The sequence below is a fragment of the Manis pentadactyla genome, chromosome 1, assembly GCF_030020395.1.
Source record: "Manis pentadactyla isolate mManPen7 chromosome 1, mManPen7.hap1, whole genome shotgun sequence".
Classification (NCBI taxonomy): Eukaryota; Metazoa; Chordata; class Mammalia; order Pholidota; family Manidae; genus Manis; species Manis pentadactyla.
In genome coordinates this window covers 170627595-170653271 of record NC_080019.1, presented here as the reverse complement: position 1 = coordinate 170653271, position 25677 = coordinate 170627595, and the positions used below count along the sequence as shown (strand labels likewise).

At 35.2% G+C, this 25677-nt stretch overlaps 1 protein-coding gene and 1 long non-coding RNA gene across 3 annotated transcripts in view; one reads left to right on the top strand and one right to left on the bottom strand.

Annotated features, from left to right (window-relative positions):
* ZBTB20 (zinc finger and BTB domain containing 20) overlaps window positions 1-25677 on the top strand; it is an 807002-nt gene that overhangs the window by 340311 nt on the left and 441014 nt on the right. The gene's annotated exons all lie outside the window — the stretch shown is intronic.
* Window positions 1115-13663, bottom strand: LOC130683877 (uncharacterized). Its single transcript, XR_008997919.1, has 2 exons — window positions 8345-13663; window positions 1115-2885 (listed from the first exon to the last, which is right to left on the bottom strand). It is a non-coding gene; the product is annotated as an uncharacterized LOC130683877 (long non-coding RNA).

Below are 25677 nucleotides of genomic sequence, written 5' to 3'. Positions count from 1 at the left end.
TGTTTAAATGATTTCCTTCTCTAAAAAAAAGAAAATCTGTTGGGCTCAATATTCAGTATGTCTTTTTTATCCAACCTCAATTGTGAATCCTTTCTTTGGCTGGTTTGAATTGCATTAGGGAGGGTGTCACCCACTGTGCATCAGCAAAGTGACACATACCCTGTCAGGAAAGAGCCTTGCCTTTTTCTTCAAGGCTCATGGAAGGTAACAGATTGCTTAGAGAATCAAAGTAGATTCCTTTTTTCTTTGTGATGTCATTAGAAATTTTTAGCCTTTGTGTCAGTGGAAATGGAAAGTTCATGATGACATCACAAGATTCTGTTGCCTTGAGGACTTTGGGCAAAACTAAGAAAAATGCATAATTCCCTTGTGTGCGTGTGTTCCCCGTTCTGCTATGAAGCAGTCAAAATAGCACATCTTATGTCTTCCCGTGAGCTACAAGGCTGTCTCTCAGAGCCCCATTGTTCCATAAATGCATGTCAGAGTCTACCACAGTCTGGTCTACCCTTATTTAGCTGCTGTTTTGTCAATGTACTTGGAAGAACAATTAACACTTGGGATTTCAGTGTCTGAATAACAGGCAGTGAATAGAACCCGAGCACATAAAAGATTCAGACGCCCAGGGTAAGAAAACAGAAGCTTATAGTTGGTGGGAGAAGAAAAGAAAAGCATTTTAATGCTACACTCAAAGGTTGTGAAATACTACAAGGAAAGTCAATCTGGTCTTTTTTTTTTTTTTTTTATAATTTTAGATCAAAATGTACATTTTGGTAATGAAATCCAGAAGGTGATGATGTCTTCCAAAGTTTTGCAGTTTAATGTGTTGCAAGGTCTTTCGTTAGAGAGTCATAAAACATTTAAATAATATTCGTCTCTTTGAGTCATTGTTGGAATGCCGGATGTGGGGCATACTGCACGTGGCTCCCCGAGTGTCCCAGTGCTGGTCCGGCAGAGCGCTCTGGAGGTGATGCCAGCAATTTCTTCCATTTTCATTTTGGTTTACTGTACTCTTTCATTAGTGACTGTAGTTGTGCGTGTTGACTGTAGACCATCCTGGAGGCGTTTAAATATCTCTTTGTCTGAATTCCTGCTAGATCCTTTTGTTTTTGAGAGAGAGAGAGAGATGATGCAGAGACACAGCAGGATTCTCTCACTGTCAGGGTATCTGGGGAACCAGAGGGAACCCTGGCAGCTCCTTCATGTTGCCCACTGAGCACAGTGCCTTGCTGGTATGAGTGAATAAATGATGATTATTGTTATTTTTGTTACAACAGTTCAAACCCAGAGATGGTAAGGTCTCTAAAAAACAGGGTCTGTTTCTTCCTGATTTTTATTATCCCATGTTTGGAATAGTAGTAGTATCAAGAAGTAGCTGTTGTTGTTACTACAATTAAAAAATATGTTAAAAGTCAGAACTTTAGGACTCATTCTGTCAGAGAATATTTATTGGGAAAAGGAATTGAATAAAGTTTTGACAGTCAGGAAGACAATTATAAAGGAATTTGTCAAAGACAAGTCTATTGTTCATCACATCATAATAGGCATCAGCTTCCTAGTGTTTCGCTTCACTGACATTGAACTTCGTTCTCCTGACCAAGATAAGAAGCGTCCATTCATACCATACCCTTTTTGTCAGTGAGATGGTCTTCAGTAGCTTTCCATTTAAGTGATGTGCCTTACATCCCACATACTGAAATTGTCTCTAAAGATAAACCCATCTGACTCCAGCATAGATGAGGCTCTGCACCTTTTTGTCCAACTGCCGTGCAGTAGAATCTGCTTCAAGGAAATGGGGCAAATGGTACTATAGTTATTATATCAAGAGACCAGGGATATGGGAAAGTTGCCATTAGAAGCTTCTACTTTCAGTGTACAAAAAGTCAGATCCATTTTCTCAGCACTAATAAAAGCAAAAAATTCTTTGGAACTCAGAACCATTTGACCCCTTCTAAGTTTAGGAACCTGATTTTTTGTATAAGGTTCTCTGCCCTCCCATGCCAATTTCAGTTTATTTCCAAATGGTGTCCCTTCATTTTTATTAAATCATCTTCTGGTGATGAAAATTAAGGCTCTCATAAAACTTGGCCTCTGAGGCAAATCTAAAATGATAAAATTTAGGCTTAGTGAATTATACTGTTACCATGTTGAATAACATTTAAGAGCTCAAAGAACTGTATAAACACATTTTATGATTTTTTTTTAAGATTAAAAATTTGAAGTGAAAGGGATTTAAGAACAGAGCTTCATCAAACATTATGGGTAAAAAAAGATGTAAGAAATAAAAGTTCAATCATCTCATTTTGAAATAAGTAAAATTGAGGCCCAGTGTAGGGCGTGCAGGTCACCCAAACCATACTGGTCACACCAGTGCACATCATCCTCAGACATCTAGCCTAAGAGTAGCCCCCAACTCAGGCTCTGGGGCTGTGATCTGTCCTCTACTCTCAGGGTCTGAGCAGTGCTTTCTGAGGAAAAAATACCTTAGGCTCTTTGTCTGAGATCCGTGGAACTGTATTCCTCTCTACCAAGTAGTCCAAAATTCATATATAAAGGGATATTCTGAAAACATTTGTTATAAAAAAAATTTTTTTTTTTTTTCAGTTTTCCTGTATATCTTGATAACATGCCTCTGGTTGTGCAGTGAATCACATAGAGGCAGATTTTTCTGGTTGACTTAATATTCTTTATGGTGATTTACAAAGTGGACAGGAGACCATTAGAAACTTTCAGTGGTTGAATTGGGCTTAGAGGCATGAGGAAACCAGTACTCTGAGCAGAGCCGTTGTGACATGGAATTCAGTCATCCCAAGAGTGTGCATCACACATGGTGTCAGAATGTCACTGCTGCCAGGGGTCATTTCCATCAGAGAAAAGTTTTTCAGGATCTGGAAAAAATGAAATAAACTTTAATAATTTAAAACGAATTACTCACCCTGGTAATTTATTTCAGGTTGCTTTATTGGATTCTGTCATTTAGCAATCCAAAGAGACCAGTGTAGGAACTTTTCTATAATTTTACCCCAACTAAGTCATGGATATGTCTCAGTTTTTTCCTCAAATTTATTTTATCACCTACAGGCCTTCGCCCTATCCCCACCCTGAAGAAGCTAAAGTCACTCTGTACAAAAAATTAGCTATCTAAGTCTCTGTGCCCAAACAAGGAGACAGAGCTCTGCCTTAGAAAATTCCATGGAAGCTCCCGCGTGCAGAGAAGGGAGAATTGAAGATGAGGGTGCCAGAGCAGAGCCCAGGATGCATTGTCCTTAGACCTTTTCTTTCTTTTCTCTATAACAATGAATTAAAATTTATTTATGCTTTTTATGAACAAAGCCTTTTATAGGACACATAGATAAATAACATTATTTCCTGTCATTGAGGAGTTCATAGTCTATTTGGGCAATAGATACAACTTCCTTATAGACAGAACGTTATATAGGTACAACAGAGGAAGCAAATGGTTATCATTTCTTCTGGACCACAAAGGAATACTATTATATTAACAAATAGCCCGAGCAGAAGGAGTAAAAAAATGAAAGTTGAGGGAACAGTATATAGTAATGGTGTGATCAGAGTATAGGATGCTGATTGGAGCCCATATTTTCCAAAGTGTAGGTTGCATTTATAGGTCATGAAATCAGTTTAAAGGATTACAGTCAGTACACTTCTAAAGGAAAAAATTATGAAAAAATGTATGTTACATATTTTTAAGATAATGGATTACAAAATAAATATATTTCTTACTAGGAATCATGCCAACAAAATATGAAATCAAATCTAAAGAAGATAGGTATTTTTAAACACTCAATTCATGTCATCCTGACTAAGGAATAATATAATTTTCCCCCTTTTTGTATATGAAAAACTGGAGGGATTAAGCACTTTGTCCCAGGTCACACAACAGGTAAATGGTAGAGATAGTATGTGACTATATCTGTCCAACTCCACATTCATACTCTTCATGATCTGATACTGCTTTCTAATGTACCAAATCTTCAATTATTTGATAACTCACACAGTTATATCTCCAGTCCTGGTATGTCTTCCAAACTCCAGTCTTACTTCTAATGTCCTTATTTAAATCTTCAACTAGATATCAACACTAGTTTCTCAGAGTCAATATATCAAATTTGAATTCATCCTCCTACTTAGAAATCATCCCTCCTTTTGACTATTCTAATTTTCTTCATCCAAGTTCTCCAGGTCTTCTTAATTTAAAATATGTCATTCTTGCCTTCCCCCTTCCCTGTTCTCAGATGTCCAATAAAGTGACCAAGCCGGGTGAATTTTCCTCCCCCTTTGACTTAGTCAGGCTTTCATCTTCTCTTACTTGCAGTGATCGCCTAATGGGGAAAGATGGGGGAGGAATGATGGGTTCATCCTAAACACTGCTCCCCCATTAGGTGTCCTGAGGCAGGAGCCCTAAGATCCTGTCACCTTCATTCAGACAAAACTTTAATAATTCTGTATTGATTACCAAACAATTTCTAACTCATATTCATGACATTCTAAAATCTAGTTCTAATCCCACTTCTGACTTAATTTTTTGGTTTAGTATATCACACACTCAGGCCAAATTCCCTCACCCACCCTTATTACTATTATTCCTGCCATCTGGAATGTCCATCATTCTGTTTCTCTATATGCAAATGGAACCCATCCTTACAGGTTCACTTTAAATGCTCAGAAATCCATGAAACCTTAACTCCTCGACTTAGTTAGAAACAATCTGCTCTCCCCTACCAACCAAACACTTAGCACCTGTTTGGCCTTCCCGACAATTTGATTTTTGAATTCCAGCATTCAAAACTAAGAGAGAATATGTTTCTGTTAAGTCAACACATTTGTGGTAATTTGTTACAGCATCCTAAGAAACTAATACAGCACTTATCTACACTTTTTTGGAGACATGAATTTCTTTCTGTATTTTTTGACAATATATGGGTGCGTTATCTTCTTACTAGAAAATAAATTCCTTAGGGATAGAATCCATATTAAATTAACATTTGTAAACCCTCCATAATCTACCACAGTAGAATCATTAATTCATTATTCAACCATTCTTAATACTCAGAATATTGACATGGTCCCTTAAACTCTCATGGAACTTATAGTCTCTCAAGGGAATCAGCAATTAAATAAATGAACAAATAATTAGAAAATTACAAATTGCAGTTCATGAAAAGAGCTAATAGTTATGCAGGACAACAATGGGTGGGGAGCTCTATTATACTGTCCAGTGGGTACTCATGAAATAGTTCTCAGAGGAAGTGTCATGTAAGTTGAAAGGTAGGAAGAATCAGGCAGGTAAAGAATTTAGGGTGGAGATAGAAGCTGGGAAGGAGAGAAGGCTCCAGACAGCAATAGCATAGATAAAGTCCTGAAGCAGGGACAAACTTTGTATTCAAGGAAATGAAAGGATTTCCATGTGGCTAGAACAAAGTGAGCAAAGGAGGAGACTGACTGGAGTGGGATCAGAGTGGTAGCTTGGGTAAGGGACTTGGATTGTATTCTGAATACTCTGGAAAAACACAGAGTAGTTATATGTATACATATATACACACACATAACATATATATATATGTATGTATATACACACATATAACATATTGCATATTGTAACTCTGGGGGTAACATGTGTTCCCAGCCCAGAACAAATAAATCTTTGAAGCCGAAATCAGTCAAAGGGAAAAATAAAGTGGGATAAACCCATTTATTACTTACAAGAAGTCATGTACTCCCATTTGCCCATGTCTCACCCTGTCTAGGCTGGTAGGCTGGAAGGCCCTACAAAATCTTACCAGTCCAGGTGCCCACTCACTCTCCACCCACCTTGTAATCACCTATTTCTACCACTCCTTGGAAACACCTGTTGATACAGAGATGCACTAAGGCCAGGTGAGAGATTCGGGAAATACTGCATTTTACTCACGCGTACGTACAACATATTTGACTTATATACATATATATATATATATATCCATATAGATGGCTTAAGAATAGAGCAAGATTAAAATAAATAATTCAAAGGTAAACAGTATACACAAGCTCATAGCAACTACACATTTATTACAAGCTTCACTGAAGGTTTACTTCTGAGCTTGAGGAGAGCTTGGACTTCTGAAACAGAGGTCTAATAGTTCACAATGTTTTCCCATCTGCATAACCAAAGTAGATCTCTGACAACCTTCTAAGGTAAGGTCAAGTTAATTTTATTGCCTTTCTAGTTAATAATTGTTGTTGGTTAACGGATCTCTTATTTTTGTTTATTTTTAAGTGCTCATTATATAATGTAGAAATGAGTACCAAGACTGTGTTTTACTTCTAGAATGTATTTTCAACTGTTAAACCCTAATCTTATTTATAATTTTGTTGTATTTTATCATGTACCAGGGGCCTGGAAGCATAAATAGCCTTGAAAATGAATCATCATTATCCCCATTATTACTACCTACAATATTACTGGATTTCTGGATTAAAAACAATCCAGACTGTTTTAAGTATGATGCATTAATATCCTAGAATGCCACTAAGTCAGAACAGAGATATTGGTTTGTTTGCAAAGTAGAAATTACCCCCTTCTGCAATTAAAGAGGAAATAAAGTAGAGGGAATATGAAAATTAAAATTTAAAGAAGTAGGTTAAGCTCTAAAGATATGAGGATTTATCTGCTGTAATTCATAAAAAGACACAAGAATCATAAGCTATTATAGCTATACAGAACCTTAGGAATTATTTATTTCAGTCCCCCCATTTTGGAAATGAACAAAATTCAGGCCCAGAATTCCCATCCAGGTCATGCAGTTAAATAGTTAATGCCAAGGTGGCAAATGTAACTCCATTTCTAAGCTAGGTTAACACAGTCAAGACAGCTAATCTATGATCAAAAGACCCTAGCATAAACCCTTTCAAGGTCTTGGGTGGAAAAAGGAGAATTAAGTATAGGAGAAGAAGCTACAGACAAACTTTAATTAATGAAAATCTGAACAATATATATTATGCACAATCTGTTTACTTAATGAACAAGTTGCTTTATAAAAGTTGCCCCTAATCCTTGCTACTACAGTCAGCAAGCTCTGCAACACAGGAATCATTTCCATTTTATAGTAAGAATACTGAGTTTCAGAAAGATTAAGTAACATCCAAGATTGCAAAGCCAAAGAGTTTGTACTGTTGGCAGACCTGATTCAGACTCTGTACTATCTCCTGCTTGGTGTTTTTACCTCTTGCATTTTGTTATCACCTTAGTTCATGTGATCACGCAGGTCATTTGTTCTCTAATAGTCCAAATGTCTGAAAAACTTCAAAAGAAGTTAAGAAGGTTAGAAAAAAGTCACATTTACATAAAGCTTTTACCTTTAATATTCACTACAGTGCCTCAAGATACATGTTATAATCCTTAGTCTATAATTTAGGACACTCAGTCTCAGATTAAATTGCCCTGTACATTTTTGTAAAAATCTGAGCCAGAATTCTGACTCCGTGTTCTTCCCACTATTCCACCCACCTCCATGCCTGTTCTTCTTCTGCATGCTGGTTAGTCTTCAATGGTCAGAATACCTCAGCTCCTTATCTGGCAAAGTAGAATTGTAATATGTGTTCTTGTAGACTTCCCAAGAAGAAAGAGAGTGTGCTGAGAGGGTGCTCTTATAATGAAGTTGTATCATCTAGTCTGGAAATAAAAACAATGTTTCCTTCTTTGAGAAATGAGGAGCTTGGAAGATAAGTCAGATCCATGACATTATTTTTCATTCTCTACATCATTTTGACTCATTGTGAGTCTCTTCCCAAGACTCCCATGATAACACAGATAATGGTATCACCTAGATCTATGCATCTATGAACTAAATCATACTTAAAACCCCTTTGAAAAATGAAAGATGTAAAACCATTGTATTTATTAAACCAATAATAAGGAGTAAGTTTCACAGTTTCCTTCTTCAGAATAACTTACTTGAAGCTTTGTAAGACTGATCAGAGATATAGGTCAGTGAAAGTGCTCAACATTACTGCTACAGAATGAATGCAAAACTGTGAATTTTTGTTATTGTGAATTGTTATTATTGTTTTATAGTGAGCACTGAAGACTATATTAGAAGTGAACAACTTGGTAAAAGCAGGGGAAAGAAGGAGATATGAAACACATGCTGGCAGGTTCCACTGTAAATATGAACCAGAATTTTCTTCCATGTGTTAACTTTAGCAACACTGCAAACATATACTTCCATTTCTGAGGAGGTCATTATCTATTATTTACGCACTTGGACAATTATTTTAAAGCTGGCTGTCACTGGAGAATAGCACCAGTATACATAACAAGTTTAAGGCAGTTAGAAGCAGTATTTACCTGTTACAGTCCTAGAATTGTTGTCTTTTCCCTTCCACTTCTTGAGTTTGACCTCTCAGTCTTTCTGTGTGACAGAGTCTAGTTAAATCTTCTAAAATAATCCAGTGAAAAGCAACCCTTCCTGCTTCACAGAAGGGACTTTGTTCTTTGGCTCAGACTTGCTTTTTGCCACATTTTGCCAGTAGCCCTAGATCAGAAAGCTCATTAATATATCCTTTGAACTACTGGGTCTCCTCAGGAAAAAGCAAAATAAAACAAAATGTCTTCAACAGTCTTACAATATTTTGTTAAAAATCCATTTCTCATTCAATGTTTTGTTCTCAAAGGAATTTTGAGTGAGGAAAAAGCTTTTGTAAGAGGGAAGAAGCTTATCTAATTTCTTTAAGACTGATAAGAAACAATCAGGAGACTTGCGACTCTTTGAAATAGTCAATCTCCAGGGAATTAGGCCTATGTTTCCCAAGAACAATAAAGTGTTACCTTCAGGTTGCAGCACATTGGTTACAAATGCAAGTGCCCTTCACATATCCCAGTAAGAATTTGAAAGCCCCATTCTTTAAGTCAACTGGAAAAGGGAGTAGGCCACACTGAACTGGTAGTCCATGAGAAATTAAATACAGAATGATCAAACTTCTGGTTAGTATCATATTCTCAGTTATAAACCTCCTATGATAAAATGTCTTCAAAGATGTAGGAAAATAATTTCACTCCTGTGATAGTACTGAACATTAGGAGATTTAGGGTTTTGACTGTTGTTTACTAGTTTGCAGTTGCACTAAATTGACCATATGAAATTTGCTTAATCTTTGCTACAACTACTGAACTGTTCTTTGATTACCTTATTTGAATATTCTAAGACTTTATTAAATGATCAATATATGTTGCCATTATTGTTGTTATCAGAGTTCTGTTCTCTTCTCAGGATTAGGGCTGGCAGGACCAGTTGTGCACCTGAGTTACACATTTAATGCTACATCTGTCATATCCACTGTAGCATTGGGAGTGCGAGGGGTCGACTAGACTGGCCAAACTTAGTTGTATCTTACCTAGAAAATTTGTCAGGAACATTTCCTGTACAAGTTCTTTTAGCAGATAGAGAAATAGTTTGCATGAAAAGCTCTTGTTTTTTAATAAGAACTGAACCTATTGTGCTATATGAGATTCTCGGATTGATGACATAATACTATCCACTTAATCACTGCAGTTACCACTAGGGAGACAGCAAGTGTAATTGAGAGGAAAGAGCATGGGGCTGACTGTCTGAAGACTTGATTCAGACACTGTCAAAGTTTTGTGTCTACATCATTTTCCTTATCTGCAGGGGACACTTTTCTCTATCTTACAGACATTATTCAAAGAAGTCAAATGATATATATGAAGTATTTAGAGCTCCATGGAATAAAGTTAGTTCATAAATATCATGTATTACTATTACAGTAAAAGTATTAGTAGAATTATAAATCACTTTGAGGTCTCAGGAGTAAGGTGCCTTATCTGAGGTCTTAGTGGTTGGAAATTAGTTTGTTTTTTGAGTTGCCATATAGGGAAGTACTCTTGTGCTGCTAAGTACTGTTCATACACTGAAAACAATGACTCAGAATGAATTGACAGTGATATATTACTCCTAAAAATTTATTTTAAAAGCATACTTTACTATAAATTCTATGAGCAGGTTCTCAAGTTAAAAAAAAAAAAGCTCCTATATGAGACAGTGAATTTCCTTGAGGGGAAGAACCATGAGTATTTTACTGATTTTCTTGGTCACTGAAACTTGTACCAGATAAGTGTTCAGTAAATGTTTGAGTATCCAGTGTAAAAATTTAGTAAAATTTAATAAAATTGTTCAAAAAATATATAGTGAATTCATTTATTTGACCATTGATACCATGTGATATGGACAGATGTTATTGAAAAGTATTCCCTTAGAAAAAGAAAGAATTGTATCTATTACTATTGACCTGGAAAGATTACCATAATTTATTAAATGATATGAGCAAATTTTCAGGTTCATGAATATTTATGAGTAAATGTGTTGTGTATGTTACATGAATGCACACAAAAAAAGCTACAGAAAATTACATACCATATTCCTCACAATGGCCATCTCACAGGGTTGAGAACAAGAAAGGACTAGTTCTAATGAGCATTTATTACAAAAATAAGATAAGAAAATGCATACATAAAATATATTTTTCAATTGCTACCTTTTATTTCTTGGAAAAGCAGCCTGAGAAAACTAATCACCATACAGAAATTTTAGTTTCATTGCATTGTTTCAACTTCCATTGCCAGAGTGTGAACTCCATTCTCTGGGTAGATTGATTCATTTACTCAACAAATATTTCCTAAGCTCTACAATGGTCCTAGTTCTTGCTAACAGATATGATGTATAATTATGTGTGTGTATGTTTATTTTTATGTGTGTGTAAAGCTGAGCCCTTTCATGGTGCAAGTTCATACATGGAATCACATACAAAGAACTAACAGACGAGCAAGCAAAAGTTATTAAAAGTAAGCTGATTCTTTACTATAGGTTCCTTTCTGTATATATAACCTACAAATGCTCAAAAAACCTACGGAATTCTTTCTCATCCACAATATATCTCCCCGTTAGAGCTACCCCAATGTTTCTCCTACCTTTTTCTCACTTTCCTTTACAAGAACTCTCACTAATCCTGTCAGCCCAGGTCAAAATTTTTCTGCTCAATCCTATACTCCTTACTGGATCTGTCTTACTTGTTTCATTCTGTTGTAAATCTCACTAGACTTCCTGAATTCTATTTCTCTCACTGAGAAAAATAAATAAATAACACCTCCGCAAGACAAGATTTCAGGACTGTATTCCCAACAGAAAAGTCACAGGAATTTAAGTGATCAAAGGTGCAGACCCAGAACTCATAGGTTAAAAGCAAGCACCAAAGGGCCCCTTTAGAATAGACTTGAATAGACTTGAGCCAATAAGATGGGCAAACCATCCAAACTGGAATCAGGCTAGAGAGGACTATAAAGTCTGAGGTACTGTATTTCCTAGACTCAGTACCTTCTAGATCCCATCATAGAGTAGTCCTAACAATGACCTGACCTTTGTGGACAGAGGACAGAGGCACCATGAGCTAAATTTGAAACACAGTTGTAATATGATAACCACAACTAATGATAAACAGATATATTTTACTTCATGTGATAGCAGGTTATGATGGTGGCTTAAAGAAAAAGGAGGGAGAGAAAGAATGGGATGGAGAGAGAGGAGAGAGAGAAATAGAGGGAAGGGGGAGAGAGAAGGAACTTCCAAATGAAAAAGGAGAGAGGGTGGAAGAGTGAAAAGAAAGTGGCTGGTTAGGAGCCTGGGAAGCATGAAGGAAAAAACAAAATGTATTCTGACATTCCAGCCCCTTTTTTACATCTGTGGAAGTCTTCCCTGGTCTCTCATGAGTCCTACCCCAGGTGGGCTGGGTCTGCTTGGTTCTTCCAGTCAGCCAGCTGTCTTCTTCCATTTAGACAGTGCTGTCTCAGAGTGAACCATTTACAGTTGTGGAGAAATCTCTTTTGAATATGCTCACAGTTATGTTTGTTGCTCTCAACTCCAGGGAGCTGAGGAAGTCAACAAGCAGCTGATCGTCACAAGCTTGCCCAAAGATGCAGGTCCCCTTCTCTGCCCTCTGTCTAGGGGAGGCACTTTATGGGACTCACACAAACAATGTGCATTTCTATTTATGTTCTGTAACTCCTACCTGTGCCCCCATCACTAGTGAAAACAGTAACTTCATCTGGAAAGATGTCAAGTAATAGCAGAGTGGTTAGAAAAACAAATGTTCATGAAGCTATGTTCATGTGCTAAGAAAGTGCTTATATATGTTAAGGGGGAAAAAAGCAAGTTACAAAACATAGGAAATATGACGTGTTTGTTTCTAGGTGGTTATTATTCATTTCTCTTCCATTTTTTTCATTTTCCCTAATGTCAGGTAAGAAAGAGAAAAGGAAAGGAAAGATGCTTTTGGGATATCCTTCTTTTTGTCTTTCTGTTTTTGATCAGATTAATGGTAGTATCTCAAAATTTCACCTCAAGTTTGAGTGATATGATATTCTTGCTGAGAATTTGTTTTCTTTATAAACTGCTGCCATGGTGTAATGTCCTGGTCATCTCAGCACTCAAGCAGCCCTTCAGCTCTGGTGGAGTGGTAGGAGAGGAGGGTTGTGAGGTAGATGGCTCATTATCTAGTTACTGGTGAGGGATTAGTAAGAGTTCAGACAGAACTTTTGTCCCTTGGGGTATGAGTAGCAAGAGAAGCAAGGCAGGTCATTGGATATATTCAAACTATGCTTTTGTATATAAAATGCTTAGATAATAAATTGCTTCACATTCCACTTACAGAGCCCAGTTTCTACAAACATTTAAATGGAACAAAAACTGTACATAACTTTCTATTGCCAAAGCACTCTACAATCCTCTATTCCTTTAAGTATTTACCAATTTATCTTACTCTCACCTTATGACTCCCTTGGACTGCTTGAATTGCTTCTGCTCTAGTTTACGTTCTGCAGCTCTTTAGAATGTAGATGTTAATAGTGCTTACAGTTGACACCCCTTCTGCTCTTCCACCTTTAACTATAAGGCCACTTAATTTTCCCCAGCTTGAGTGATTCCTCTGTCACTTACAGTTCTCAGCTTAGCTTCCCTTCATCTCTGTCTGCTCCAGGTCCTTAACCATCTTCCACAGTTACTTTCCCTCATTTGCTCCTGGCTCCCCCTCACTCAGACTTTCCTCTAGCTCAGAGGTTCCTAATCTTTGCTCACATTAAAATTACCTATAAAATAAAATAAAAAATACCAATGCATGGGTCCCACCCCAGATACTCTGTTTTAATTGGTCACGGGTGCAGTTTAGCTGCATGCCAGACCCTTGAAAGAACCAAACTCTTCTTTTGTCTCAATTTTTCAGTTAAGTTTAACATGCTGCTTCACAACTGGGAAACCATTTTTCTGAATGATGACTACCTTCTTAACTAGACAATAATAAAGCTTTAAATTATGCATAATACAGCTCTATGTATCATCACACTCACATGCATGTGACATACACATGAACACACACATTAAGCTAATGACTAAACTTGAACAAATATTTGATAAATATAGAATTGCTATTATCATAATAATTCTTAGAAACTAAGCCTACCTGACCAAATTTTTAAAGTCCTCTTTAAATCTGACTATTGTAAATGAAATGTCTTGCATTGCTAGAAGTCATCAGAATATACCTTGAGTCTGATTTGTGGGTAATAAGATGGTGGCAGACAACAGAGTCAAAGGGATGTATGGTGTATAGTCAAAATATGGAAACAACCAAATGGCCATCGATGCTGAGTAGATAAGCAAAATGTGCTATTTATGTATAACAGAATATTATTCAGCCTTAAAAAGAAGTGAAATTCAGACACATGCCTCAACATGGATGAACCTTGAAGACATTATGCTAAGTAAAGTAACGTGGACACAAAAGGGCAAACATTTTAGGATTCCACTTACCTGAGGTGCCTAGACTAGTCAAATTCATGGACAGAAAGTAGAATCCAGTTTAACAGACTGGGAGGAGGGAAGAGTGAGAAGTTAATGTTTAATGGGTAGAGTTTCATTTTGGGAAAATGAAAAAGTTCTGGAGATAGAAGCACCGTGATGTGGATGTGCTGAACTGTACACCTAAGAATGGTGAAAGCAGCAAGTTTTATTTTATGTATGTTTTACAGCAGTAAAACCAGTGCACATTGTTACATTTGAAAACTTCAAGAAATTTCAGTGAAAACGGATTGCAGTTACAGGGTTCAGAGGCACAGTTGAACCAAGTAGTCTATTCACAGAATCATTAGGGCTTTATGAAATATAATATTTTATTAGTTTAAGTAGTAGTCTTTGCTGTTGAGACATGTCATACTTATGAAATTCAAGCACTGGTATTATCCTTGATTCACAAGCAGTAATGACTGTAATAAATTACAGAGACCAAGTTTTAAATAAACAGGATTATTATTAAATGCTTGTCGCTATATTAGAATTCTCCTTTTTGTCAACTGATGGCAGTGGCAGAACTGCAGGTTTCTTTTTCACCAACAATACTATCACTTACCAAATTATCCCTCTCAGTAGGAGAAGCCATAGCTTTGGAGGAGTCCATATGTTTCAATAATTCAATACATGTAAGCCAGATGCTCACTTTTTTTTTCCTCCTGAAAATGTTGAACATTTTTATTGACTTGTATAAATTTCTTGGCTTACAGTTCTCTAAAATTTAACACATGTATAGATTTGTGTAACAGCCCCCCCACCACCACCACAGTCAGGATGCAGCATAGTTCCATCTTCATTCCAAAGGACTCCTTTGTGCCATCCCTTTATCCCTCTCAGCCGCCAGCCCCTGGCAACCACAAGTCTCTTCTTTATCCCTATAGTTGTGTCTTTCTGAAGAGTGCCATATAAATGGAATCATATAACATGTAACCTTTTGAAGCTGGCTTCTTTTACTCAGCATAATGCTTTTAAGACTCATCAATGATTTATTTCTTTTTAGTGGCTGAGTAGTATTCCTTTGTAATGATCCACCACAGAATGTTTATCCATTTGTCCATTGAAAGACACTCAGTTTTCTTTTACAGTTTGGGGGAAGTTATGAAAAGAACTGCTATATATGTTTGTATACAGGATTTGGTGAGAACATAAGTTATCATTCTCTAAAGTAAATATCCAGGAATTGGATTGCTAGGTCAGGTGCTGTATGTATGTTTAATTTTATAAACAACTGCCAAACTGTCTTTCTGAGTAGTTGTACCATTTACATTCCCACCATAAATGTATAAGTTGCTCCACATCCTTGTCAATACTGGGTATTGTCAATATCTTTTATTTTAGTCATTGTAATAGGTATATAGTAGAAACACTTGTTTTCTTTTACATATACTTTTTAAAGCTAGAGATAATAATGTGATTTGAAGACCATAATATTTCCTGGCTCCTGTTTTTTTTGAGATATTCTATTGTTATATACTTTTTTCCAGTGGGGAAAAGAATGTGATCTATTATTTTTATATTTCTGATTTTGTTACTTTTTCCCTATTCTTCTCAGAATAGCTGTTTTTCCCTATGATAGTATATTCATTTAATTTATTCAGAAAGTTCATTCTTGATGATCTAAAAAAATTCACCTCTCTATATCTCAATTCTAAAGTAGTTTAAAATAGTGTCTGTACCTATAGAAATACTAAGTATCAGGTATAAGAAAATTAACATACTCATTCAATACATGTTTTTTGGTTGCTTGCTCTTTCTTGCCAGTTAGTTGAAAAACACATGGTACAGTAAGAAAAACACATTTACAATAAGTGAAGGGCATTCTGGAAAAATATTGAATTGTAGTTCTGTTTGTGCTATCTTGAGAATGTGAGTTCTGTTTGTGCTTCTATCTTGAGAATGTGGTTGCTGAAATAAAATTCTTTGAGATCAGCCCATCAGGTATTGAATGAGTCTTGCTCTTTCCTTTAAAATAATATTTTGGAAAAAATGAAAATGAATTTATGTCAGTGAACCCACATTTTCTTTTAGAGAAAGAGTCCTATCCTGGAGCATGAGACTTGCACTGTGGCCCCACTGATGTCATTTTGTAGCTTTGAAGCCCTGGCGAGTCATTTCACCTCTAAATTTGTTTCCTTGTCCATAAAATTAGCAAGTTGGTCTAAATAACCTTTAAAATTCCTTCCAGCTTAAAAATTAAAAACGAATATTGTGTGTTTCCAAGAATTACATTTACCTACCAGCATAGCAAGAAAGACATTGTTTCCTATTCTTAACACATTTTACTTCAGATCATAATGTGACATAATTAACTAATTTATTATTCTTCTTTGCAGTAGGACATTGTACCCTGATGTAAAGGCCTATTTTCATCTTACTCAACCTCTCAGAAGCATTTCAAAATATGATCTAATTTCCTTTTTTTAAAAAAATAGTATCACTGCTCAGCTTCTACGAGTTCACACTCTCCTGATTTTCCTCCTGCCTTACTGACTTGTCATTCTCTTTTGTTGATGACTCCCAGACTTTTATCTCAAGTCTGACCTTAACCTATCATCTCAGCTACCAACTTACAAATGCAACCATTTACTTGCTCTCACCATTGGAAATCCACTAGCCATCTACAATTCAGTAAGAGATCTTGATTCCTTGTGTCTCTGTGAATCGCACCATCCTTCTGGAAGAGGCCTGCTCCAGTTATGCTCTATCTCATCTTTTTTTCTTATTCTGGTATCTTTGGCAATACAGTATCCTCAAAAGCTTAGTTGGTTTCTGGTCCATTTATTTCAGGTTTTTTCCTTTGGTGAGTAACCAAAGCAAAAATTCTCAACTAAAGCATAGATTTTAAGCTTGAACACTATGTGTTTATTTTTTAAACTGGTCCTATGTCACTCCTACCTTCTCCAATTTATACTGGCTAAATGGAGACCATTGGAAACAATAAAAGAGATGGGAAAACACATCCTTATTCTGCATTTGCTCTAAGCAGGTTACTACTGTCTGTCTGATAGTACTTGAAAGGAAATGCTTATCTCCTGCTAAGGCTGCCACTTTGCTTCAGTTTTTGGGTACAGAATTTGGTTCTGTGCTAAGCCTTTCTAATGTTAGCCCTTTTCAAGGATTGTTCTCCATTGTCCAGTCCTGGGCATTCTAAATACCATTTAATATGTCCCCTTGAGCTGGGTGGGTCCCTTTCCTCTCTTCTCTTGCTAGAAATGACTTTTTTGGAATGAGGAAGGTGAACATTCCCTACTCAGAAACTTTCAATGACCCCTTATTGCTCAGAGGAGTGTAATTCAACTCCAAAGTATGGCAGTGAATGCCTTTTAGAACTGGACACTTAAAATTTCTCTGTGTAACAAACTTTATATATTGAAATGTATATGCATTAGTGCCTTTAAAGAGCATACCATACTGCTTAGAATGTTAGGTGTTAAATAATGGTAATAATTTTATTAACCAAAGTACTTGGTATTTTAAATTGTAAAAGATTTTCCTTCAAAAAAAAAGTCTCTTAAAGCACTATATCTTAAGATCTAGCAATCCATTTCTACTATTCTTATCATAGAAATATTTGCACATTTATTACAATAATTTTCATTGCAGCTTTATTTATAATAGCAAAAATTTCAAAGCATACTGAATTTCCATCAAAAGATAAATGGCTTAATAGTACATTGTTATATCAGACTATATCTAGCCACTACAAAGCATTAAATAGATCCAAATATACTGCTCTGAAATGATTTGCACAATATATTTTACATTTACATAGACATTATAAGTTACTATAGGTAATTCTCTAATTTTTCATTGATACAGAGTGAAATATAGCTATCTCCAAGAATGGGAAGGATATACTCCAGACTGGTTACCTTAGGGGGTGACTGAGGAAGTTTGCGGAGACAGAGAGAGATTCTTTCACATCTTGTTAATATTTATTTTTAAGTGGTGGTATTATTTACAAATTTTTAAAAACTTTATTTTATGTACATTTGTTTTGGGAAGAGAAGTATGCAGTTAAAAAATTAAGTTAAAAATACCACCATCAAAATAAAAATATTGCTTTGGAAGAACCATTAAGAACTATATATAAAATGGCATTAATTGATTTATTAACTCACTTTTACCTGGGAAAATAAATTACACACACACACACACACACACACACACATTTGGGGAAAGTATATAATAGAATGTCAAGAAAGTAAGGCTTTTTGAAGACTTAACAATTTTGCTAGGGCCAACCTCTTTAGCACCATCAACAAATTTGCACAATAGAACTATTTTATAGGTCATTAACTCCATCTGGAACCAGATACCATATTCCATCTGTAAGTTTCTATAAAATCATCAAGAATTGGTAATTTTATAACACTTTGATTATTACAGAAGTGTTCAATCCTACCTTAAATAATTGATAAATCATGTGACGTTTGACCTCAAATACAATTTACCACAAAGAGTGTGGATTCTTTTTCACACCACCACAAAACAGTCAATATCACAATAAGGTGAGTCAAATGAAGTTTTTAGTTTCCCAGTGTATGTAAAAATTATATAGTCTGTTAAGCATGCAATAATATTATATTTAAAAATACAATATATATACCTTAATTTAAAAATATTGATTGCTAAAAAAAATGCTAACCATCACCTGATCTATCAGCAAGTATAATCTTTTTGCTGGTGGGAGGTCTTGCCTCAGTGTTGATGGCTGCTGACTGGCCAACGTGGTGGTTGCTGAAGGTTTGGGGGCTGCCACAATCTCTTAAAATGGACAGCAAGAAGTTGGCCTCATCCATTGACTCTGACTTTCTCTTGAACACTTAGAAGCCATTGTAGAGTTATTAATTGGCCTATTTTCAATATTGTTGTATCTCAGGGAATAGGGAGGCCCAAGGAGAAAGAGAGAGAGGGAATGGCTGGTTGGTGGGGCTATTAGAACACATATAACCTTTGTCTATTAACTTTGCTGCCTTATATGAGCCTGGTTCATGGCATCCCAAGACAATTATAGTAGTGACATCAAAGATCATTGATCACAGATCACAGTAACAAATATAATGATAATGAAAAAGCTATATGAAATATAATAATAATGAAAAAAGTACTGTGAGAATTAATGAAGTGACACAGAGGCACAGACTGAGCAAATGCTGTTGGAAAATGGCTAGGATATAGACTTGTTTGAGGCAGGATTGCCACAAACCTTATTTGTAAAAACCGCAATATCTGTGAAGTGCAATAAAGCAAAACACAATAAAATGAATTATACCCATATCATACACTGGCTTTTTAATTCTTTTTTTTTTATAAGTAGACAGTTGAGTATAAATGAATATGCAACAGTAAGTTCTTGATCTTTTTGCTCTAGGTGAGGACAAGAAAACACTACTTTTTGTGTATGTTGAAAAGATTCTGTGTATGCTAGCAGCCATTGGTTTTTACTATGTCCTATGAAAACTACCAGTGAGTCTAGAAGATTCTTAAGAAACATCCATGAAAATCCATAGAAGTTTCAATAATAATAACAAAAATATAATAAATGAAGCAATGTAAAACCACAGTTTGCAAATTCAGCACCAATTTATGCAAAGTATGAATTTAGACTATTAGTTTAAGATACCAAATATTACTATAGAAACACAAAATTTGGTCATATAAAGATTCCTTTCACTAGGAAACTATCTATAGATTGTATTTACTTTTTTCTTGTTTTGCTGTAAGACTATCCTGATTTTCTCCCTGCCTCTAACACACCACTCAAATACCTTGTCAACAAAAAGCTTGTTCCTCTGTGATGACATTTAAAGGGGCCTGTGGAAATGCAATAAAATCTAAATTGTCCTGAGAAAATTAAGAAAACAATAGTCTGCAAGGCAGATATAAATATTTGATGCTACAGTTACATTCATCCATTCCTTTAATTATTGTAATATATAGTTTAGAGATTTTACTTTTTATAGAAATGTACTGAAGGCATTGAAAAATCAAAATTACTCTGCTTGTGAAATGAGATAGTACCAGTACAAATCTTGAAGTTGAAAGAGTTCTTAGAAATCATCTAGTACAATGACTATTTCTAGCTCAGAGACTGGTAAACTGCGGCCCATGAGCCAAATCCAGCTGCGATTTGTTTTGTATGGCCTATGAGGTAAGAATGGTTTTTACAAATGAACATTTGCAATTGATTTCATGATAAGGTCACTGTCTTTCAACCCCAGCTAAGCAAAATATTATCCTCCAAAAAAGAATTCCATTCTTATCATTAGTAGACCTGTATTGTGAAAAAGTAAATATTTACTTTGCTTAATTAGTATTATTTTTTATATTTGTTAATAAAATAACAATATGATTTATTTTAATTTTACTTAAATTTTAATTGAAAATTTTAAGTTTAATATTTTTAATTGAATCATTTTATTAAAAATATGTGGTTTGTCTTCTCGTTATATAAGTACATAATACATAATACAGCATTCTTGATTTTGCCTTTTGACCCACAAAGCCTAAAATATTTATGATCTAGCCCTTGATAGAAAAAGTTTGCTCACCCCTGTTTCGGATAAAGGATGTACAGTCCAGAAAAGCTGGATGGGTTTGGAGTGTCTGGTTTGAATTCTGTTAACTTTGCTAGCCTGTTAATTGAGCAAGTTACTTAACTTCACTTTACCTCAGTTTCCTTATCTGTAATCTAATGTTGTTGTGAGCACTAAATAATATATAAAAATGATTACAGCAGTGCCTTCCACAGGGTTAGTGCTTAGTAACTTTTAGATATTTTTATAGTTAGTATCAGTGTGTTTAATTAGTAAGATAGCCTAAACAGATATCCAATCCCATCTATTATTTTCTTACAATGGAAGTGAGGGAATCTGATCAGTCTGATCTGGGGAAGAATTGGCATTTGTTTACATCCTAAATTTTGCAGCATGATTTGTTCATCCTTCTTTACAATAACTCCATGAGTTAATCCAAAAAATTATGTACTAAAATATACACATGTGTACATAATTTATAGTATTGATGGGAAAACTTAAAAACAGAGCACTTAAATGGCAGCCACATAGTATACCTGCCCTAAGTCCAGCAGATGAGAGTGCACCTCTTGTTCTGTCATCCTGTATACATAGACAACATTTTCAGATTTGAGACTACTTGAACTGATTGCATTTCTTTCAGTCATGGGGCAGAGAATCAGCTGCTGTTTTTGTCTTTGTTTTTGTTTAAAATAATCGTATCTAATTGTATTCTGTGCAATGGTGAAGTGTTGTATTTCTGTTCATTCTTTTCTATGCTTTCCACATAAAACATTATTTGCCCAGTTTATTGATGTTCTTCATCTACTGCATAGACTACAAAGCCATGATGCTGAACTAGACGAAATCCAGTGAGATAAGTGCCTTATATATTGGATCATTCAGTATTTTACCCTGTTAGTCCTCCAGCCTGTGGCAGCTCTAGTTAACTACATTTTTTTCATGCTAAGAAAGAAAGAAGACAGTTTTATTCCTCTCTAAGAGTTGAAATGAAGGACAACATGTTTTCTGCTTTAATATATCTAGAATTTTGGTTCTTAAGGCAGACCCACTGTGTGGTTGATAATTTGGGGGAAAATATTTGTTATAGGGTGTAAGTTTTTGCTTGGATTTGAAGAAGAATCACAACAAAAGACCAACTCAAACCTTTACTTATTAATAAGAATTGATGTTGCCTGTAATTGCTTCCTCTGTGAATCCTATGTTGTGTTTGTTCAATTTACCAGTCCAAACAAGATCTTACTTTTCTCAGTCATATAGATATAATCTCACAAAAGAGAGCATATTTTTTTCTGTTTCATATGTCATCCCCGTCATCTTCCTGAGGTTGCTGTCATTTGTAATAAAAGATCCTTAACAGAAAAAGAAAACTGAGTAGGAAAAATGTTACAATGTTTAGTCTTAAAGAAATTAAGAAAATAAATGTATCTGTCCTTGATGTATCCACAATTAGATAGGAAGTTCAAAAGGCAAGATTTTGAATAGCAAACAGTGTGCGTAAGACCCACATGTGGCAATGTATTCTGGAGATAAGACGAAATCAGAAGAAATTCAAGGTCAATAGAAACCACTAGCACTTTATATTTGTCCAAATATAGTTTTGCCGTATTTCTGGAATGAATTAAAGTATAAATAGCTTGCAAGTGTGTATTACCATAACATCTATTTCTTTCCCTAACATAGGATGTATCACATTGTAATTATCAATTTAATTGATACTACATCTTGGACAGAGAGCCTATTCAGTCTTGACCACCATGATTTCCAATGTACTCAGCACAGTTCATGATCTGATATGCAGTAGGTTGAAAGAATGAGTGGATGTATTCATGAACGGATGGATTTTCTAAGTGGCATAATTATTGTTTCCTGGACTGATTGCATTACAGACACATATACATCAACTAGTAGCCAGGTTTCCATATATATGTATACTTAAAGTGGGAATGCTTTTGATGTTTATGTCATTCATTCATTCACAGGTGTTTCAACTTACATCTACATATCAGTCAGTTTCCAAATTAAAAGTATGATCTTCCATTTTCACAATTTTAGATCAAGTATTTGCATCAAGATTGAGCTTAAATGTACTCCCTTTACTAGGAAGTTAATAAACTTACCTTGATTAATAAAGAATTACCTTGATTTCCCCAACTACAAGTAATTACTTACTCTCTGTACTCTCTGATCTCATATGACAGAAGTGAATGGTGAGAGGCAGTTTAAATGAATGGACAATTAACACATTAAAAATACAAAACAAGCTTGTTTATGTATAGTAAGTCATGAGATTCCCTAGAGGTAAATCTGTTCTTCTGAATTTACTTTCAGACTTTTGCCAGTTTTTTTATTATATTTGAACCCCACATTGTGCTTAGTTCCCCTGCCTTGTCTGAAGTGCTACACAGTAGATTCTCAAATATTTATAAATTTTTTTAAAAAAGAAAGTTAAGGTAAAAAAAACCTCACAAACCTTACACAAGTATAAATTTCAAAAAAATTTTATATTTACTGAGAACATTTATCCCTGCCAGACAAAATGGCCAGTTACTTCTGCCATGACATGTCCCTCCATCCGGTAGGAGTGTCCATGAGAGTCTTAGTTCTCCCTTTGGGGACTGCTGACTCACATTTTCCAGTGTAGTAGTTGTTATTAATTAACTAGTCAAGTCATTCATTCAATGAATGTTTTACTGAGCAAGTATTGAACAAAAATGAATGAAAAAATTGTTGTCCTCAAGTAGATCACTACATAATCAGGGGAAAAAATATATAAACAGGTAATTACATAGTAGAAAGCTAATTTCTTAGAGACATGTATCAGACACTGTGGGTCATATATGTAAGGCATTTACTTGCTGAAGAGTCAGCACCTACACTTTCTGGAGAGTGTTCTCTCATGTTTCCTGTAACTTCCTGCTAAGCCTCTGCTGCTCCCTCATTTTCTCCTTTACCGTTTAAGAGTCACCTCTCAGTTGCTTTAAGCTAGATCTGAGTACACCTTTTTAGCTTATTCCTTTCCTCATTTCCATCTCATTTAAGCAAACCAAGTGGAGACTTCTTCATATTATATCATTATTTATGCTGAGGTGGACTATTGGCATTAATTAAATTAGGCAACAAATTGAAAGACAAAATGCTTAAACACATCTCATTAATGAACTTTCCGTTACCCCACCCCTGAAAATGTTTGACAGGCTTGTACATATTAGTAGCAATGGCTATTTATTAAGTAATTACTATGTGCCAGTCCCTGCTCTAAGAGTTTTATATGTAAAGTTCCATCATTCCATTCTCACTACAGCTTTTTTAAATATTCACTATTGTTATTCTAATTTTACTGGTAAGAAAAATGAAACATAGACAGGAATAAATTTGCCCCAAGTCAAGTAGATGGCAAGCCCAAGATTCAGTCCCAAGAAGTCTGATTCCAGAGCCTGCACTCATTAACAAGTTTACCTACTCTGTGGCAAATATCAAAAATTAAAATTTACCTTTACATTACTCTAAAAAGTATCCATATTTTCTCTGTTTTTATGGGAAATCTTGATTTTAAAATAGATTGAACAATGGTTATTCCCTCAATTTGCATATGGTAGAGAAGTGAATGGTGAGAGGCCATTTAAATGAATGGACAATTAACACATTAAAAATACAAAACAAGTTTGTTTGATGTATAGTAAGTCATGGGATTCCCTAGAGATAAATCTGTCTAAAGTTAAATCAGTTTATTTGTTAATAATCTAAGCACTTCTTTTAAAAATGGATGCTACCATCTTGGTAGTATTTAAACCAGTCTCCAAAAAAGACCTTGATTGCATATTAGAGAATGCATCTCTGCTTGGTGTTTTACTCCAATGAAAAAGGCTTTCTCTTTTCTTTTCCTCTCTCCCTAACCCATCTTCTGCTGGTAAGTCTGTTTCTGCTTCTCTCTTCATGTAATGGCCATTTTGTCTTATGCAAATCTTAAAGTAGGCTTTATTAAAACACATTTTGTTTCTTCATCCATAAAATGAAGGATGGGATTAGATGATCTTAAAGGTCCCTATGGGAAGACTCTATGATCTATCTGTATATTTAATCGAGATCCCATTTTATTAAGAAAAAATATATATAGTAATCTGTAATCAAGACATCATAACAGGCATCAATATAGAACATTTTTATCTAGACTTAAAGCCTGGTTTTATTCATTATAAATTTTTTAAATACACTAGGATGCTTCAAAGAAAAAATATTAACATTAAATATTTGTGTATGAAATTTCCCTGTGTAGAAAGAGCTATATAAATCCACCCAATTTGAATATCTAAGTGCATAATCAAAAGGTGTTTATTTGAAAATTTATTGGAAAGTTATCAAGTAACTGAAAATTTGGGGCTTTCATTAATTCAAGCCCCAGAAATATGATAACTAAAATGCTAGAGACAAGTCCTTCTTCATTTAAAAGGAATCCAAGTCATCTCACATCTTTCCAAATGTCCCTGACTCTTGGTTTTTAAAGCTCCAGTCATCGTAAGCTTTCCCCCATCACAGCAAACTATATTATCCTCAGCTCCTCCTGTGTTTGTTGTGGCATGGTATATTTGTTATGGAACACTACAGATTATTAGTTTTCAGGATCCAGATCTATACTAAAGAAGTTAAGGTAATTTTGTATTTGGATTTTTAAAAATTATTTTATGTTTTATCTCTTCAGCACTCAGTGTACTATTACAAAGTTTGCAAAGCCAAATGGGCTAATCTCCATGGATCCTGACTGCCCATTCTTCTTTGCCTTGAGTTATAAATCAACTAGTCACTCACTAGGTCAGTCAACTTACTAGCTGTCACAGAGCTACGAGGAGCTAGTTGAAAGAAGAACATGTTTCCCTACACACTCTAGGAACTCATAGAACAGGTGGGATGGTAATAAATGGTAATGTTAACAATTGCCTCCTGGATTGTTGGAAGAGTTACTAAATGAGTAGAGAGTAACTGTAATTATATGGTACTATGAAAACCTGCATCACACTCAAAACAAAGATATGCATGCTGCCCTTCCAAAGATAAGATGTACCTAGTGTAAAGCAAATAAAACAATGACACATGGGAATATGACAGTGAAATTTATATTGATTGCTCTTCCCTCCAAATAGTAAAACTTTGAAGTCTTGAGACTTTGAACTGCCTCGAGTTAGGATGCAGCTGGTAGTGATACAAAATGGAAGAGGCAGTGCAATGAGATAATA